This window comes from Primulina tabacum, chromosome 10 (genome assembly GCF_025594145.1).
Source record: "Primulina tabacum isolate GXHZ01 chromosome 10, ASM2559414v2, whole genome shotgun sequence".
NCBI lineage: Eukaryota > Viridiplantae > Streptophyta > Magnoliopsida > Lamiales > Gesneriaceae > Primulina > Primulina tabacum.
This window is the reverse complement of record NC_134559.1, coordinates 6,439,669-6,456,603: the sequence shown is the minus strand read 5'-3', so window position 1 is coordinate 6,456,603 and position 16,935 is coordinate 6,439,669. Positions and strand designations below refer to the sequence as shown.

Sequence of the window (16,935 nt, the reverse complement as noted above, 5' to 3'; positions counted from 1 at the left end):
ATATAATTTTTTTTAAGATGTGCTCGATTGATTGAGTTTCGTTGAGGTACATGAAGGCTTTGATTATTGAATATTGGCAGTGGTGAGAATCTCTTTTTGTTAGGCTGAATTCTTTTTTATATATAGTTTTTGAAATAAAATATATGTTTCAAAAGAAAGTGTTTGTTGACTTGTTTTTAATCTATGTTGACATTTTTGTGACAATCGTACACCGTTGAGATTGGTTTTGTATCACACAATTTTAATTAATCACTGTTTTAATATTCTGGTGTAAATTACTTATGGTAAACTGAAATTCTTGAAACTGAACGAGGAAACCAATAATCTGGTAAGAACTAATTTAATTTGAGACCGTATAAATTTAGTTCGATTAGATCAGTTCAGCTTAATTCAGTTTTGCATTAATTATTTATTAACACTAATACATAAAAATTTTGATCCAACATATAGTGATTTAACCATTATACTTTGATGATAAATTTTTATCGTAACGAAAAATTTTATTTTACGATAAAAATAATATATTAACAACAAAAACTTATAAATATAAACGTGGGAGTCATATTTAAATTTTTATGCTGTTTACCTTATAATTTTTTCAATGCCAGAATTTACCTATTTATTATTTTTGTAGAAAATGAAAAATAAAATAATATCTTCAATCAGACAATATACTGTGTTTTTCGAAAGAAAAAGACAATATAATTCAACTGTTATTTATTGTCGCAAAGACATTTTTTTTATTGACACGATATCCACAAATGATAATAAGCCCCTAAGTCAATATTAGACTTAAAATCCATTAAATGATGGTCCGGAAAAAATAAATAAATAAATAATAATAATAGTAAAAATCCATTGAATGAGATGTGAATCCATCACTGCCGACAATTTATGTATGTAATCCTACTATACTAGTATTTTTGGCACGTGCAAGTTTATACCAACAAAAAGAAGAACTAAAAAGTTTAAAATTATTTAAAATAAAAATTATATAGATTATTTTTTACGATTTATGTATTTTATGATAACATCATGCTGATAAATTTATGATATCATATTTTTTTTATTGAATAATGAATGTTAAATGAAATAAGGATAATGTTGACATCTAAAATTGATCGACCATGATGTCCATAGTGAATGAATGTCGAAGATCGAATTTATATATATTCTATTTTATTAAAGTTAAGAACATGATAATAACCACCTAAGAAGAACACCAATTTTTTCTTCCAACTTTACCCTTATATGATTCTAATATTATACTTTGGTTTTTTGCTTTAAATCTCAACACACAATTTTTTTATTTTATTTCAATAATTCAAATGTCAATTTACTCCCTCCGTAATTTGTCAAATTTCACTTTAGTCCATCGATCATGATAAAAAAACTGTACACACACGCATCGCGTGTGCAGAGTAACTAGTTTGTATAAAATATGAATAAAAAATATATCTAACTAAACTAAAATAGGTCTTTTGTGAGATGATCTTACGAATTTTCATATGTGAGACGAGTCAACCTTACCGATATTCACAGTAAAAAGTAGTACTAATAGCATAAAAAATAATATTTTTTCATGGATGACCCAAATAAAATATCTGTCTCACAAAATACGAGCCGTGAGACCGTCTCACACAAGTTTTTGCTATTAAACTATTAAAGTACAAGAGTAAGTCTATTGTGAAATGATCTTATGAATCTTTATATATAAGACGGATCAATCCTACCGATATTCACAATAAAAAATAATATCTCAGCATAAAAGTAATATTTTTTCATGGATCACCCAAATTAAAGATCCGTCTCACAAAATACGACCCTTGAGGCAATCTCACACAAGTTTTTGCCATTAAACTATTAAAGTACAAGAGTAAGTCTCTCAATAGTCTTACGAATCTTTATTGGTGAGACTGATCAATCCTACCGATATTCACAATAAAAAATAATAATCTTAGCATAAAAATTAATACTTTTTCATGGATGACCAAAATAAGATATATGTCTCACAAAATACGACCCGTGAGACCGTTTCACACAAGTTTTTGACAAAATTATAATTAAAAAATAATCCAAGTAATAATAATATCTAAAAGTTTGGATAAAAACACTTGGATATAGATTAAAAGAACATGACCCCATAATATAACTAAAGTAATGTTTTGCCCAATGAGGTATATATGTATATCATATTGAATATGCACTTGATTATCTTGATACTGTCTAGGTGTACGCGCAAAGCACACACAAAGCCCGAATAGTAATTCGGAGAAGTCGGCACCGAGTGACGCCACACGCCTACAAATTCCTTGTTTTGTCGACTTTCGGGTGTTGGTTTTTCCGGCTTTGACTTCATTCGCACCACGTCTGCAACCACCATTTTCCATTTTTCTATTACAATCCAATTTATACCGGCTACAATCTTTCGACGTTCACGCGCAAGCGCAGATCTTGATTATTGCCTATGGCTTCAGCACCGATGACGAAAAAGTTGGGCAGTGAGGCAGAATCACCCGCGAGTATGGGCTCGGAGTCTGGCTCCGAGGAGAGATTGCGAATAAACAATGGTTCTGCCAAACAGGATGGTAAGCATAGCACCAGCATCAGGAGCAATAGTGACCATGGGGAGAGGTTTGAGTATTCCGGGTGGGTTTATCATCTGGGGCTCAATTCAATTGGGCATGAGTATTGCCATTTCCGTTTCTTGTTCATCCGCGGCAAGTACGTGGAGATGTACAAACGTGACCCCCATGAGAATCCCGGCCTGGTATATGTTGTTTCCCCTTTCTGGGCTTTTTTTCCTGGACTTTTTCGTCAGCTTGTGCGCGGCTATCGTTATATTGTTTTATTTATTTATTTATCGTTGGTTAGCTCAGAAACAGTAACGGACTGTATTGGGGATAATTTAAAGCATTTTGGATGAGAAACTTGTAGTTTTAAATGATTGCGAATAAAGTTTGATTTTTTTTTAAAGAGATCGGCTTCTACACAGGAGAAAGTTTGCTTGAGAACGCGTGGTTAATTTTTTAATATGGTTTGCACGACGAAGAATGGGTCAAAGTTATGTGCATGTTACATTGATGGTTCGTACTTCATATATTGAGTCTTGAGATGTTTGAGGTATCAGTGATATGAGGGACTTTAGATACCCTTTTCCAATACACACCTAGGCTGGCCTAAGTTTCCTTGTTTTATGGAATCTTGGTTGAAAACTTACCAATTACCATCAACTTTGAATATTTTTTAATTGTAGTACTTCTGGCCTTGGATGATAGAAACATCTCTGTACGTCTTCCATTCACACAATATTGGCACTTGCATCTCTATCTCACTAATGTGCTAGTTTCATGCATATGTACACGTTTGGTCATGAAGATAAACAGTATACCATGGTCATTTTGTTGAGGTTTGTGCCTCATGTCACAAGAATATTTAGAGAACTTTTATAGTAGGGTTTAATATTAAATCTAATCTCTGCAATGTGTTTTCCTGTTCAATAATTGCATATTCCAGAAGCCCATTCACAGGGGTGTCATAGGGAATACGTTTATGGTGGAGGAGTCAGGACGTCGGAAGGTTAACCATGGTGTAAGGGCAATTCAACTCTTACATTGTTTTGATGGATGTGTTACTTGACTTCATTTGTTCTCTCTTTTGTTACGTTTTATTTCCTTTGTTTTTTCCATGCTTGAAGTAAAAATTATAAGGTATAGATATATATAGCTAATTGTCCTGTGGATATTTGGTTTATTTTGTAGGATCTTTATGTGCTAAGGTTCTACAATCGGTTGGATGAAACCAAAAAGGGAGAAGTAAGTTATAGTTTGATTACATTTTATACATTAAAGAAAGTGAGTATGAATGCACGAGGAAGACAACCACATTACTGCAATACTGCTATGGTTGCTATTTTAATTATCTGCATTTGCATTATTATGCTCCACTTTCTCAAGTTCAGAATTTTTATTTATAATTTATTCAGCAAAGAGAAACTAATCTATCAGCCTTATTAACAGTAACAACTTTGTGAAACTTTAGTTCTGAATTATTTCCATTTTATTGGTCTCAAACTTATGTAACATGTATTTTATACTGAAGTGAATTGGTCCGGAGCAAATGATCCTTGACTCAACTGTGAGAATCAGCGTGTATTAATAAGACCTTATTTTCTTCCAAACACGAAATCTTCATCCTGTTCTTGCGTACTTGCGGTGATCGCCAAGCTAAATGATTGCATCTTGAAGATAACCTAATGAACAAGATTTCCATAGAATCATGTGTTTAGTGCATGAAGTTGCTTATTCTTAAAGTGGTGAAGCCTTAATGTGCATACTTGGGCTTTTGATCAGGATGACACCGTTATGCTGCTGCGAGTTACTTTTAAATTTTAGTACTCATAGTTTAAGTTGCTCACATTGAATAATTATTTGGCTGCTGCAAGATTGCTTGTGCTACTGCTGGTGATGCCCGGAAATGGATGGAAGCTTTTGATCAGGCTAAGCAACAGGTATTGATATGCTTTTCAGACCAGTCTTAAACTTTTCTTGTGCACGAAATTGTGGTATAGTTTTTTCATTATTATGATGCCGACTTTGTTTCACTCTCACTCATCTTGTTTTAATATTAGACTGTTATATTGATGGCCATTTTTTTGAGCCTCGAAGGACGTTTTTGACGTTCTAAGATATGTGTTGGAAAACATTAGTAAATTGTTTTATAAATATTGTGGGTATGTTTATATAAGACTTGCTGATTGCAGTTGATGTTAGCATAGAGCCATTCAACATGTCTATGCATTTTTAATTGATTGGTTTGATTTGCAATTTAATTATGGATATCATTTTTTATTAAGAAATGATATCCACTCTCCATACAACTAACAAGTTTCCCTATAACAAAGGTATCACTTTATACAATTTATTTTGAAATTTTGGATCATTATTCTGCTCATGTATCTCACTATATGTTGTATTGAAGGTAGAGTATGAGCTTTCAAGAGACAAAAGCGTGAGAAACAAGCTGAACATGGAGGATGAGTATGTTAATTCACTCCTTAAATATTTTTCCGGAATTCTTATTCAGAGATTTCGAGTCTTCTTTTCTCATTATGAAGTATTTCACCAGATCAATCCTCATGAATAATAAACTTCCATGTCATTATACATTACTTTGTTTCTACTCCTACACTACGACATCAAGATTGAAATTTTGAGAAGAGATCAACTACAGGAAAATGTACAAACTGCTTGCATTTTGATCTTAGAATAATTTTAATTCTGAATGATTATGTTTTCTATTATGCATGTTGGCCATGCAGTTCTAGCCAATATGATTTGCTATTTACTCGTATAGTTTATCTTTTAGGCTTACACTTTGAGCTATATGAGTTACTAGCACAAAATGTAAGATTGATTTTCTTTTTGGAAGGATTAACCTGGAGGAACATCGGCCTAGAGTACGGCGTTATGCACATGGTCTGAAGAAGCTAATAAGGATTGGTCAAGGTGAGGCAGCATTACGTGGTTGGCATTCTTCTTAGTGGCCTTAATTGGGTTATTGGTACAGAATTATGTTTATAGGATCTTATACGCATGTATTGCTATATTTAGACGATTGTTAGAGAGACATTCTCCTTATCAAAATGTTGGCATTGCTTTTATTTTTTCCGAATCACCTCCATGGAGCTTGTGTGCATAAATACGTGTGAAAGTAATTGTTCTTGTTTCCTGTTATCAGCTGTGTAAACAAAATAAATACTCTAGACCAAAGGTCTTGTGTTTCAAATGACTTTTACCTCTTCTTTAATGTTTCAACCAAAATTTTCACAAGCAGCCCAGATACCTTAGTTTTAAACTGTGAAATTACTAAAACAAATCATAACTCTTATTCTTTAATGTAACGATCATACAAGTGTCAAATTATCTCGAGTGTGTGTAGCATTTTGTTTTTTCTTGTGTACTTATATTTTGCTTTGTACCACATCATAGAATTGCTCTATGGTTATAGTAGGCCAACATATATTTTCTGTGATTTCCTTTTGGGGAATTTAGTTGCTGTTCTGTGATTAGAAATATCAAATATTGTTTTGTGATTGATTTATCTTTGCTATAAACAGGGCCTGAAATGCTTCTGCGCAAAACCTCAGACTTAGGTTCTGCTGGTAGATTGGATGCATATTTTGATGCCGATGGTGGAGATGTGGTCGAAACTTATGAATGGAAATGTGTCCGTACGATCAATGGTAAACTTGTGTTCTTGTTTTACATAATATTTTATCTAAGATAGTGCATTGGTAATATCTTTTTGAACTTGAAAGACAAAACAAAAAATCTCATTTATCTTACACTGTGCATTTCATCATTTTAAGTATTAACATGAGTGATAAAAAAGGATTCTTAGTTAAAATTCAAATTTAACAGCATTGTGTATCATGTGCTGGTGGTTGACTCCATGTTTGTCTGATGCATGTAACTAATTTTTCTTTGTTTTTTCAGAATTATTTAATTTAAAATGAACTCGTCCATTTCTATTAAAATATGAAGGAGCTTTTCTTCTGTTACGAATGTGTGAGTGTGTGGGAGGATTCTGACGCAATTTGTACACACATCGTTGAATATGTAATTGTGTGTCCTCTGATGACTTAAACGTTTTGACAAATTAGCCAATCAAAGTTGGACATAGTACATGCTATAATTGGAATTGAATGAATGTTGGGGGTTTCATGGAACTGTTGCCAATCTTTTCCCTAGGATTTTAAATTTGTTGCTTCCTGTTGGGACCTAAGGTATGAGTTTAGTGAAGGGACCCAGATACAAATTGAAAACATGGTTATAGGGGTCTGCAAGTGTTGTAATCAGCAGCATTTGGAAATCAGATACTTGGTCTAAAAGTGGAGTTCTTAGTTTTTAGATGCATTAAAATTTTATTCTGGCAAAAATATTAATGTCTCTATGGATTTCTGATATACGATTGCGAACAAATTTCATTAAATTTATAGAATGGAGAAATGCCTTATTTGAGAATAGGAATAGGAAGCAAAGAGGACGTGATTACTTGTGGACCAGAACAAATATTCTTGCTTTGAGATATCATTTGGTATTTATGAGAATTATATCCTACTTAGATAACTGTCCCTAACATATGTTCTTCTCGCTCGGGTTTCAGGTGTGAGAATATTTGAAGACATGGTGCACTCAAAGGTAGATAGTTGATCAAATGTCACTGTAATTCTCATGTTGTGCATATTTCAAACTTCTGTTAACAGATCATTCTACTCATGGTTTATTTTGGAGCGGAGACTAGAATGCATCTCCCTTCATGTTAAATTATAATGTGGATTTTGGCATAATGATTTCATTGAATGCTTTGCTTCTTTTGAAGAGTGGCAAAGGCATTCTTGTCAAAGCTGTTGGTGTTGTTGATGCCAGTGCAGATACTGTTTTTGAAGTTGTATTGAGTACTGAGCGACATATGAGATATGAGTGAGTTGGCCTGATTAATGAATTTGGATTTACCTTTTCAACTGAAAAATAGTTAATGCATCTTTTACAGGTGGGATACGTTAATAGGTGACTTGGAGTTGGTGGATTCAATAAACGGACACTATGATGTTGTATATGGTACATTTGATCCGCGTTATCTTACTCGGTATGTTTATTTTGCATTAGCTTTCTTGTATTATAATATTCTCTTTTGGAGATAAAAGAGGACACATTGAACATTTGGTTTAAATCTCCTCGGGCATTTTGGTAATACTTTCATTGAAGAATCCTAACATTTTTATTTATCGCTCAGCATTATATCCTCTTGGCTTCACATTAGAAGGTAACTGATATAAGAGAGAACTTAATCAATGATTATATTACCACAGGATGCTGCTAGTTTGAAACTTATTCAAAGGGTTGTTTCCTTGTTTGAGGACCTGTAAAGGCTTGAGTTTATACCAAGTTATTGACTATGTCGAGTGATAGTGTTATACTTGACTTAATCATTTCCAGAGATTGTACTGCCTTATATTTTATATATAATTGGTTATCACTTTGTGGAACCGAGAAGTTCATCTTGGCTGAAAGTAAACTGTTTCAACCCATTGTGTCGATTGACTTCGCAAATCTTTTGTATGCTGAGAGTTAGTGGCTGCATCTATGTGTGTTTTCTTCAAGGTGTTCCCCTGCTATGTAATAACCCAGATCTCTATGATTTCATGGAAGTGTAATTTAAATATCAAAGAAGCTTATAGCGGCTGCATGATATAATTGGCTTGAATTCATGCAATTGTTAGGCTATAGCCTTTCTTCCTGTTCGATTTTGTGGTTTTTTTTTTGAAGTCTTATCATCTAAATATTTTATTCTTATCTCTTTATTCATTATTTCAATCCATTTCATGAAGAGAAATGATGTTTTTTTTGCTGTTATTTTCTGCCCATATGATCGATCATTATTTCTATGATGATCTACATGCAGGTGGAAGTCAAAAAGGGATTTTGTCTTTTCAAGGCAATGGTTTCGTGGACAAGATGGAACATACAGTAAGCATTTGCTATTTTGTGGCTTCTCCATGCTTACATTCAGTTAGCTTCACTTGATGCATAATAGTCAAACTTCAATACCCATAATCATTCATTTTCTGTTCTTGAAAATTGTTAGAGCTTTAGAGTTTAGAAACTTCCATAAGCTAGTGATTCAATCAGTTTGTCATTCACAATACTTTCTTAAGACACGGGTGAAGAATGCAGGTCACGTAGAGTTTGAGAATGTCTCAATATCAGATTTATTGAGAGATTGAGCTTTTGTGTATTGTTGATATGGTTAGGGTATTGTTTAGCATTTTGTCGTGAGTCCGTTTATTGTAATTAAAAGCCTTTAAATATTTAATAAAATATCAATTTTTGTTGCCAAAAAAAAAATACTTCTTAAGACACACTGTTAAAATAGTGGATCAATGTCGCCCAACTCTACTCGCCGCGAAATAATCTTTCTAGAGTCTACTTTGAGTGGTAATAATAATAACCATTCTATAAATTTGTCGTCCATAATTATTTTCCGTACAAATACTTTCCAGGATTTTTTGTATTAGTTTAATTTTAGAATACATTTGACTTTCTGAAGATGAAGAATAGATGTTTTTGTGTTATTAATCTGGAATAATATCAATTTTTTTCTTTGGAAATGACTGTCCTTCCTGGATTTAGTAGTACATGATGCAGTTTAAATCAACTAAACCATTTTGTGATTGACAGTCTTTGTGCACACATTGTGCAGCAATCCTGCAGTTCCCCTCTGTACACAAGAAGCAGCCTTCAAGATCTGGATACAAACGCACAAAAATTAACCGTAAGATGATTCAATATAATCAACATGAATTTCCAGTATTTGGTAATCAGTTTCTGTATTGTACTTGAGAAGATAGAGGAACCGGAGAATAGAATCATCTATATGCTTTTTTTTTTGGCTTTTATTTTACCTGAAACAATAGAAGTTAAAAGCTCATTGGTAACTGCTGGTGTATTTGCCATATGAGACGTGATACCCAAATTTCATGCTTTTGGAAGTCAATACAGATAACACGATTTGTCATTGCCTCTCCTTTTCATTTTCCGTTTGGTTTATCAAAAATATTCTGAAGCGTTGGCATGAGACTAGCAGCGGGTAATTACCTACTTAGACTTTGTATGGTAATCACATGATTGGAGATTGCATGAAATCTCAACTGAAATAGATTTTCAATCTGTTGGCAATATAGTTTTCCCATGGGTCCAATGATCTTAAGGTGAAAGTTATTTTGTATTCCGTCCAAAAAAAAGTTATCTTGTATCAAATACCACATTTACTGTCCTAATAATAGCAGTTCTGCATGAGAGCCAAATTGTTATTCATTCTATGTTTTTGTTGTTTATGGGTGCTTTGTCAGCATTTTCTCTCGTAGTTCAAGTTTTTTCTTCTTCTAATACCCTTTAAATAATGTATGTCAGATAGCTTGATTGTCCTTAATTTTTCAAGTTGGCAGAAATTCTCAATGCCTGGTAGTTACCTTTTCGATTTGCTTCACTATGTAGCTTCCACATGGGAAATTAAGCACATCTTCATCGCCAAAAACTGTTAGATGTCTTGTGACACAAACACTGGAGATAAACCCAAAAGGTTGGCTTAAGTGGAGGAATAATCACTGCCAGAAGTTTGAAAAGACTGTTCCTTTTGCATTGCTGAATCAAGTAGCAGGTTTGTTATGTTTTATCCGAATTTGCCCATAATGTCGTGAAACATTAGTGAGAGGAGTCCCTTCCAATCACTGATCTGATTCCTGTTTGCTTTTCTTACTGCTTTCTATTGTTCATACTGTTTCCCATCCTCATAAAACTGGGTTTCTCGTAAATTTTTAAAGGAGAGAAGATACAAGTCTTTAACTTTTTTTATAGGTAATCATAGTTAGGTTGAAGTTCAAATCAAATTGCCTCCATGATTTCTTGTCTCATTATTGTCCAAAATTCGAGAAATATAACCATTATACTTCTTGATTATTTGAAGGAGCTGGTATAACCAACGATTCTTATTTCTTCTTTTGAAACCTGTGATCTAAAACTTAACTCTCTATTTAGATGCCCATTAGTTGCCGCAATTCCTTTACCCCCTTAAGTGATTCAACTCTGCTTAGCAATGCCTAAACTTCATCTATCCAGATTCTCTTCCTCTGCTCTAACACATGCTAATACTTTACTTTTTTTTCCATTTTCCTCTTAGTTGCACAAATCCTTTATTACTTTATGATATTTCAGGTCTCAAGGAATACGTCGCAGCAAATCCAACACTTGCATCAGATTCATCTACCATGGTAGTTCATACAACTTTATCCGATCATTCTGGGTCCTTGAGTGAATTTGAGGATACAGAAACAATAGATGAGTTTTACGACGCAATTGCTGCTGATTCTTCATCAGATGACTGACGACGACGACGACGACGACGACGAAATGGGAGTTAATAAGGTTATATTCCTTACTTGGTGTTGGGAGTATTGTATCATCTACTTTTAAAGGACTTCATTGTCTTCTAACTTTTGTTGTTTTTTGGCAGGTCAAAAAAATTAAGCTGAAGAATGTTTCATGGGCTATAGCAGGTTTGGCACTAAAGAAGGCTTCAGGTATTTTATCCAATCACTGTATTAAAGAATAATTCTAGTTTTTTTCCTGATATTTTTTTCCCTCTAACAATAAATATATTTTTGCATTTAAAGTATTCTTCAATCATCTCTCTCATTGATTTATACAGATCCAGACCCAAGTAATCAGTTGAACTCGAAGGTACATCCAATCAACCTAGATTCAAGTCAGTTTCAAGGGTCCATGAGGAGAGCAAAGGATGAAGCTGATAAGAACTGCTGGTCTTCTCCAGATGGTTCTGGATTCATGATAAGAGGGAAGACATACTTAAAAGATAGCATAAAGGTCTATTCAGTATTTTAAATGCAATGTTTCCCTGATATTTATACCATATTTTTGTGATTATAGTGATGTTAAATCAAATACCCCCTGCCAACCTAAATTTTTTGCATAACTCAAGTGGCATTGAGGGTTAAAATATGGAAGGTTTCCTGCAATTGGTGCAATGTAGGATGATCAATTCTTTAATGCAAGGCTGTTTGGCTTATGCAATTAGTTGGAAAAACTAGAAAGTTGATCAACATTGAAGAATAGGAAGAACAGCAGAAATATATCACTTTTGAAAGCTGTAAAAATCATAGGATCTCTTTGATAGCTTCCAAGGATGTCTATTGAAGAAAGTAGTGAATTCTCGGCATTAAAATTGAGATACTTCAAATAGTTTATCGCTCTTTAATTGATTAAATTTATCAAAGCTCTTTCATATTTATAAACTTCTTTCAACCTAAGTCTTACCTGTAAATAACTAGGAAACACTATGATCAAGGATTCAAGGTGATTATTCTACGAGTAAATTTTGACTTAACTTAGTAATTCAAAGCCAGCTCTCAAAATGAAAAAAAATCAGAAACATTGAGTTGTGGAAAAAAGAAATATAATACTGAAATTGACAAATATCCAGAAAAAGATACTGAGTACTTGCATCACCTGCAGTATAAAATGTGGATACTAAAAGGACTATTTTACGAGCTATGTACCAATAACCATCCCTTGAAGCTGAAAAGTGAGGATGATTTCTCTTTAGGTGTTATATCTTCTTTTTTGTAGCATTCTAATAAGAGTTCCTGATTCTGTATCAATACAGTGTGTCAATTTAAAATTGCATGAAAAATATTTACTGGAAAATGCCCAAATTTGAATTCAAATGGAAACTGAGATTGACTTTAGCAGTCAATTAAATGGTTGTAAGTGTGTGTGCGTTGAACATGAATCCTTTTAAATTCTCAAATTAAGTTTTATTATCTACACGGAAGTAAATAAAAAAATTATGTCCACTAATGAGCATAATTTTTTTGTTTGTACAAAGGAATACATCCAGGCTATTAAGGTCCCTTCCTAGAGTTGTTATCTCTATTATATAATTTAAACTACAAAGAAAACTTTCAAAATATCAAATACTTTACAAGCACGCAACGCTTGTGCTGGAGCATTAGTTTATCATGAAGAGTAAGAATGTAGCTTTCTGGTAATGCATTAAATTTCCAGTTATCTGATCTATAATCTCGACAAGAACTTCAAGTTTATTTATCCGATATCTTTAGTCATCTACATTTGGTGTTGTTGAGTTCCCATTATAAAGCTGGAGTTAATCTAGTCCATTTACAAAGTAGACCCATCTTGTACAATGAACCGTTTTCTACATGGATGTTTATGCAACATTAGTTCAATTTTTTTTTGCATTGGTTCTTTTATATTTGTAGATATTTGCTCTCATACATTATCTATGATTATCTAACTTCATCAAATTGTACTTCCTGATCCAGGTAAAAGGTGGCGAACCTCTTCTTACCCTCATTGCAGTTGACTGGTTTAAAGTGGAAGATTGTGTCACAAATGTTGCTTTGCATCCTAAAAGCATCGTACAGGTAATGTAAAACATTGAGATTGCATCATTTCACGTTAGTGGAAAAACTATATGAGCTGATTTTCCATTCTATTCTATATTGATTCTCTTAACACCGTAACTGAGAGCTGTTGAGCTGTTACAGTTTGAATTTTCGATATGCTGACCAATGTTGTGGTCTTCTCAAATTGACTTTTGGAACGAAAAGCTTTTTAAAGTAGCTGCTTATTTTTCCACGATCTATAATAGTATGTTAGCAACCTCAGTTTTCTATAATCATGCTTGTAATAATTATTTTGGTAATTCATGAATTCAGAGTGATTGATCAACTGATGATTAATTGATCATGTAAGGTTAAATCCATTGTACTGTCCAAAATGTTTTTCAGACAGTGTTTCTTTACTAATTTGTGTCTGAATGGCATGGTCGTTTGGATTTCAACGAGAATTCTTTATGGATTGAAATTCCTCTTCTATCTTCCTGCAATTTCCCCTTAATTCTTTGTTGAATGAGATACACAGTTCATGAAGCCCCGTGTATGAGTTAAATATGCATTTTCTTTAAGTGCAATGCCATTGAAGTTTAAGCAGTTCCATGTGAGTGTTGCCTTTTGTTTCTTGTAGGATGCATCATGTTCCCTGATGTACTTCCACATCGTTTTTTGATATATTATTTGTTTTTCTTATTCTGTTGCTTTCATTCTCTCTTATGACAGCAATGTTGATAGTTGGAGTGTCTGCTTCGCTAGCTCAAGAATTGTTTTATTTCACTGATATAATTTTTCCCTCAGAGTATTTTCTGTCTTGTGATACCTAATTCAAAGAAAAAATTTCTTCTTTCTTTGTCTCAATTGCAGAGTGAAGCTGGGAAAAAGCTTCCATTCATCCTTGTCATTAATCTTGAGGTGTGCTGATAACTGTTGTCTATTCCTTTTCTTCAGAGTATTGTGAACATAATGTTTGAATGCTATATATTTTTGATTAGTTGTCTTTGTCTCATATTACAATATCAACTCCTTTTCATTGTGTAACTCTGTATTTTGCTTCAGAAACTCTATTGCAGGCAAAAAAACAAAATAGATGCTTGAGGTTGGTGGAAACTAACAAACGTTGTAGCAATTGTCACACACTTATTTTTGTGTCCTAGTGGAAAGCTCTTGTGATTTCTAAAACTGCACTGATGCTAATTTTGTACTGGGGGACCTATTATTGTGCAAAAAAGTTGTGAAGCAAAAACATATATGTATTTTAGGTGCACATAAGTCTAATTGAAGCTGGAAAATTCTCCTGCTTAATCTCAATGATGTAGTAGATTTTTTTCCTCTTATTTCTTGTAGCAACTTTTTTAATTGAATATTTTACACTTGTTTTCTTTATCAGGTTCCTGCCAGACCGAACTACAGCCTGGTTATTTATTTTGCGGCAGACAGGCCCATAAACAAAAGTTCTTTGTTGGGTAAATTTGTCAATGGCACTGATATGTTTCGTGATTCAAGATTCAAGCTTATTCCTAGCATTATTGAGGTAGCCCTATTTCCAATCACACGAAGTGGTGTCTTTTTGTGAAACATGCATGACATTCTCATAAATCATAATTTATCTAAATTTCTTATAACAGGGATACTGGATGGTAAAGCGTGCTGTTGGAACGAAAGCTTGCCTTCTGGGAAAAGCAGTAACATGCAAATACCTCAGGCAAGATAATTTTCTGGAGGTGAGAAATCATACCTTGTTCCCATTTTTCACAATTCTGCATCTATTATTGCTGCCTCTGAGCTGATTGAGTTAAACTTAAAAGTATTTTGGGCTTCATTTTTACATTACTCTGCAAGTGAGCGCAATTAGTTCACTGCTTATTGAAATGGTCTATTGCTACCCACTTTGTATGTTTCTTCCTCATCGGTTGCTATTTTTGTTACAGTTCGTATATCAACCTTATGGTGAACAAGATGACGTTAACGTTTGAGATGAACTATTATTCTGCTTGACTAGCTAGTTAGCCCTGTGAAACAAATCGATGGAGCTTTTGGCTTGGCCTGACCTGAGATTACTCAAAACGTCAAACAGTCATTCTTAAACTTGATTGCAAGAATTGTAGAGCTGATACCATGTTTCTAGTAGTGTATCAACTATCAAATAGGTTGAACAAATTATATGGTACCTATAAAAATAAGTCAATATCATTGTTGGCAACTAAAATCACCAGGATTTCTTTGGTTAATTTCCATTGAGATTTCTGCAAAGAACCTTGTGGACTGGAAAGCAAGATAAATGTGGCACTGTAATATTTCAGCTTATAGATCATTGTTTTATCTTACTTCATTGGCTGGACTAGGTTGCAGTCCCATGATAACTTCCTCTTGTCTTTTTAGTCTTTCTGTATTTGCAACTTATTAGCTACAAAGTTTCTCTAGTATAGAATATGGAGGCCTTTGACATTTTTACAGATTGGGCTATTGATGAATAACCCATCCTGCAGATTGACGTAGATATTGGTTCATCATCAGTAGCAAGAAGCGTCATTGGCCTTGTCCTGGGATATGTCACAAGCATTGTTGTTGATCTTGCAATTGTCATAGAGGTTCGTGTATTTTTATTTCCTCTCTTTGCCACTTAGTTTCATTGATAAAAATTGAATCGATATAGTGATGTTTTAGTATTGACATGCGATTGAATCATCTTAATATTGAAATCCTTGGGCATTTACTTGTAAGATCATTCCTGAAAAGCTATGGGTTGTCATGTGCTTATGGGACAAGATTGCTTTTGGTTTTAGCCAATCTAAGTTCTCGTCAATTTAATACGAAATAGAATTTATATTCTCCGGTCAACTTTGAAGAATAAATTCCGTTCTCTTTTCATCAAAAACTCATTCCATCAACTTACCTTTTTATCAGCCAATTTTTTTCGACATAGTGGGTTCCCATTGTCCACAAAGAGTGGCTTAGTTTTCTTTGGTGTTTCTGCTTGCTGTAATGTGCTGATATTCACATCTTTTATTAGATGTCTTTTATTCAACATGTTATTACTAAATTAGAGCATGTTTGTTTTGTCTTCGGCTGTGGCTTGTATTTTTAGCAATTACGGAAAGCATGGATGTTACATGTGAAGAACGTCTCCTCTCTCTTTATTACAGGCAAGAGAAGAGGCGGAACTCCCAGAATATATTCTTGGAACCGTTAGACTAAATCGTTTTCAGCTTGATTCTGCTGTAACGTTGAAGGTTTGAGGTCACCTATACATGCTACTTGTTCGATAAAACATGACACAGATGATTTTTGTCTACTTTATACTAGAGTACAAAAATTGGTACATGCAGATATATTAATGCTACGATGGTTGAGCAAGCATTTGTACATCGTCTTGCTTGTCATTCTGTATTGCGTTCGGATTGTGAAAAGGGTGTATCTAGATAGGCTTTTGGATCAATTTTCCATGATAGCTATTTGGAGTGAATACAAAAATAATTTAGTTGTTCATATGATTAAATTAGCCAAATGAAGTAGAGTACAATTTATTATGAGAGATGAGAATAATTAATTCTGGTGTGATTATGATTATATATCTGGATTATTGTTCATGTGAATTTTATTTCATCAAAAATAAATATTCTTTTTCAGTTAGTAAATATTATGCTAGAAATTACGAGTTTGGAAAATATAATACACAAGTATTAATAATGAAGGATCAACGAAACTGAACGTTGATTTGTTTAAAATAAAAATATAGAAAATATTTAGATTGTGTGTACCGGATTTTAGGTGTTCTTAGATTGTGTGTATCGTATTTTAGGTGTTGTGTACAGATGTTATAACACCTATCCACAACATGCAGTAGAATAAATGAGGTAACCACATAAATAAAGTTTTATGACTAAAACAAGATATAATAAATTATGTACAAAATATTCACTAGAAATTGTAAATAATTTACA

General features: G+C 33.3%; 1 pseudogene; it reads left to right on the top strand.

Annotated features, from left to right (window-relative positions):
• Window positions 1-2,226: 2,226 nt before the first annotated feature.
• On the top strand, window positions 2,227-16,468 carry LOC142506093 (protein ENHANCED DISEASE RESISTANCE 2-like; annotated as a pseudogene).
• Window positions 16,469-16,935: the final 467 nt, after the last annotated feature.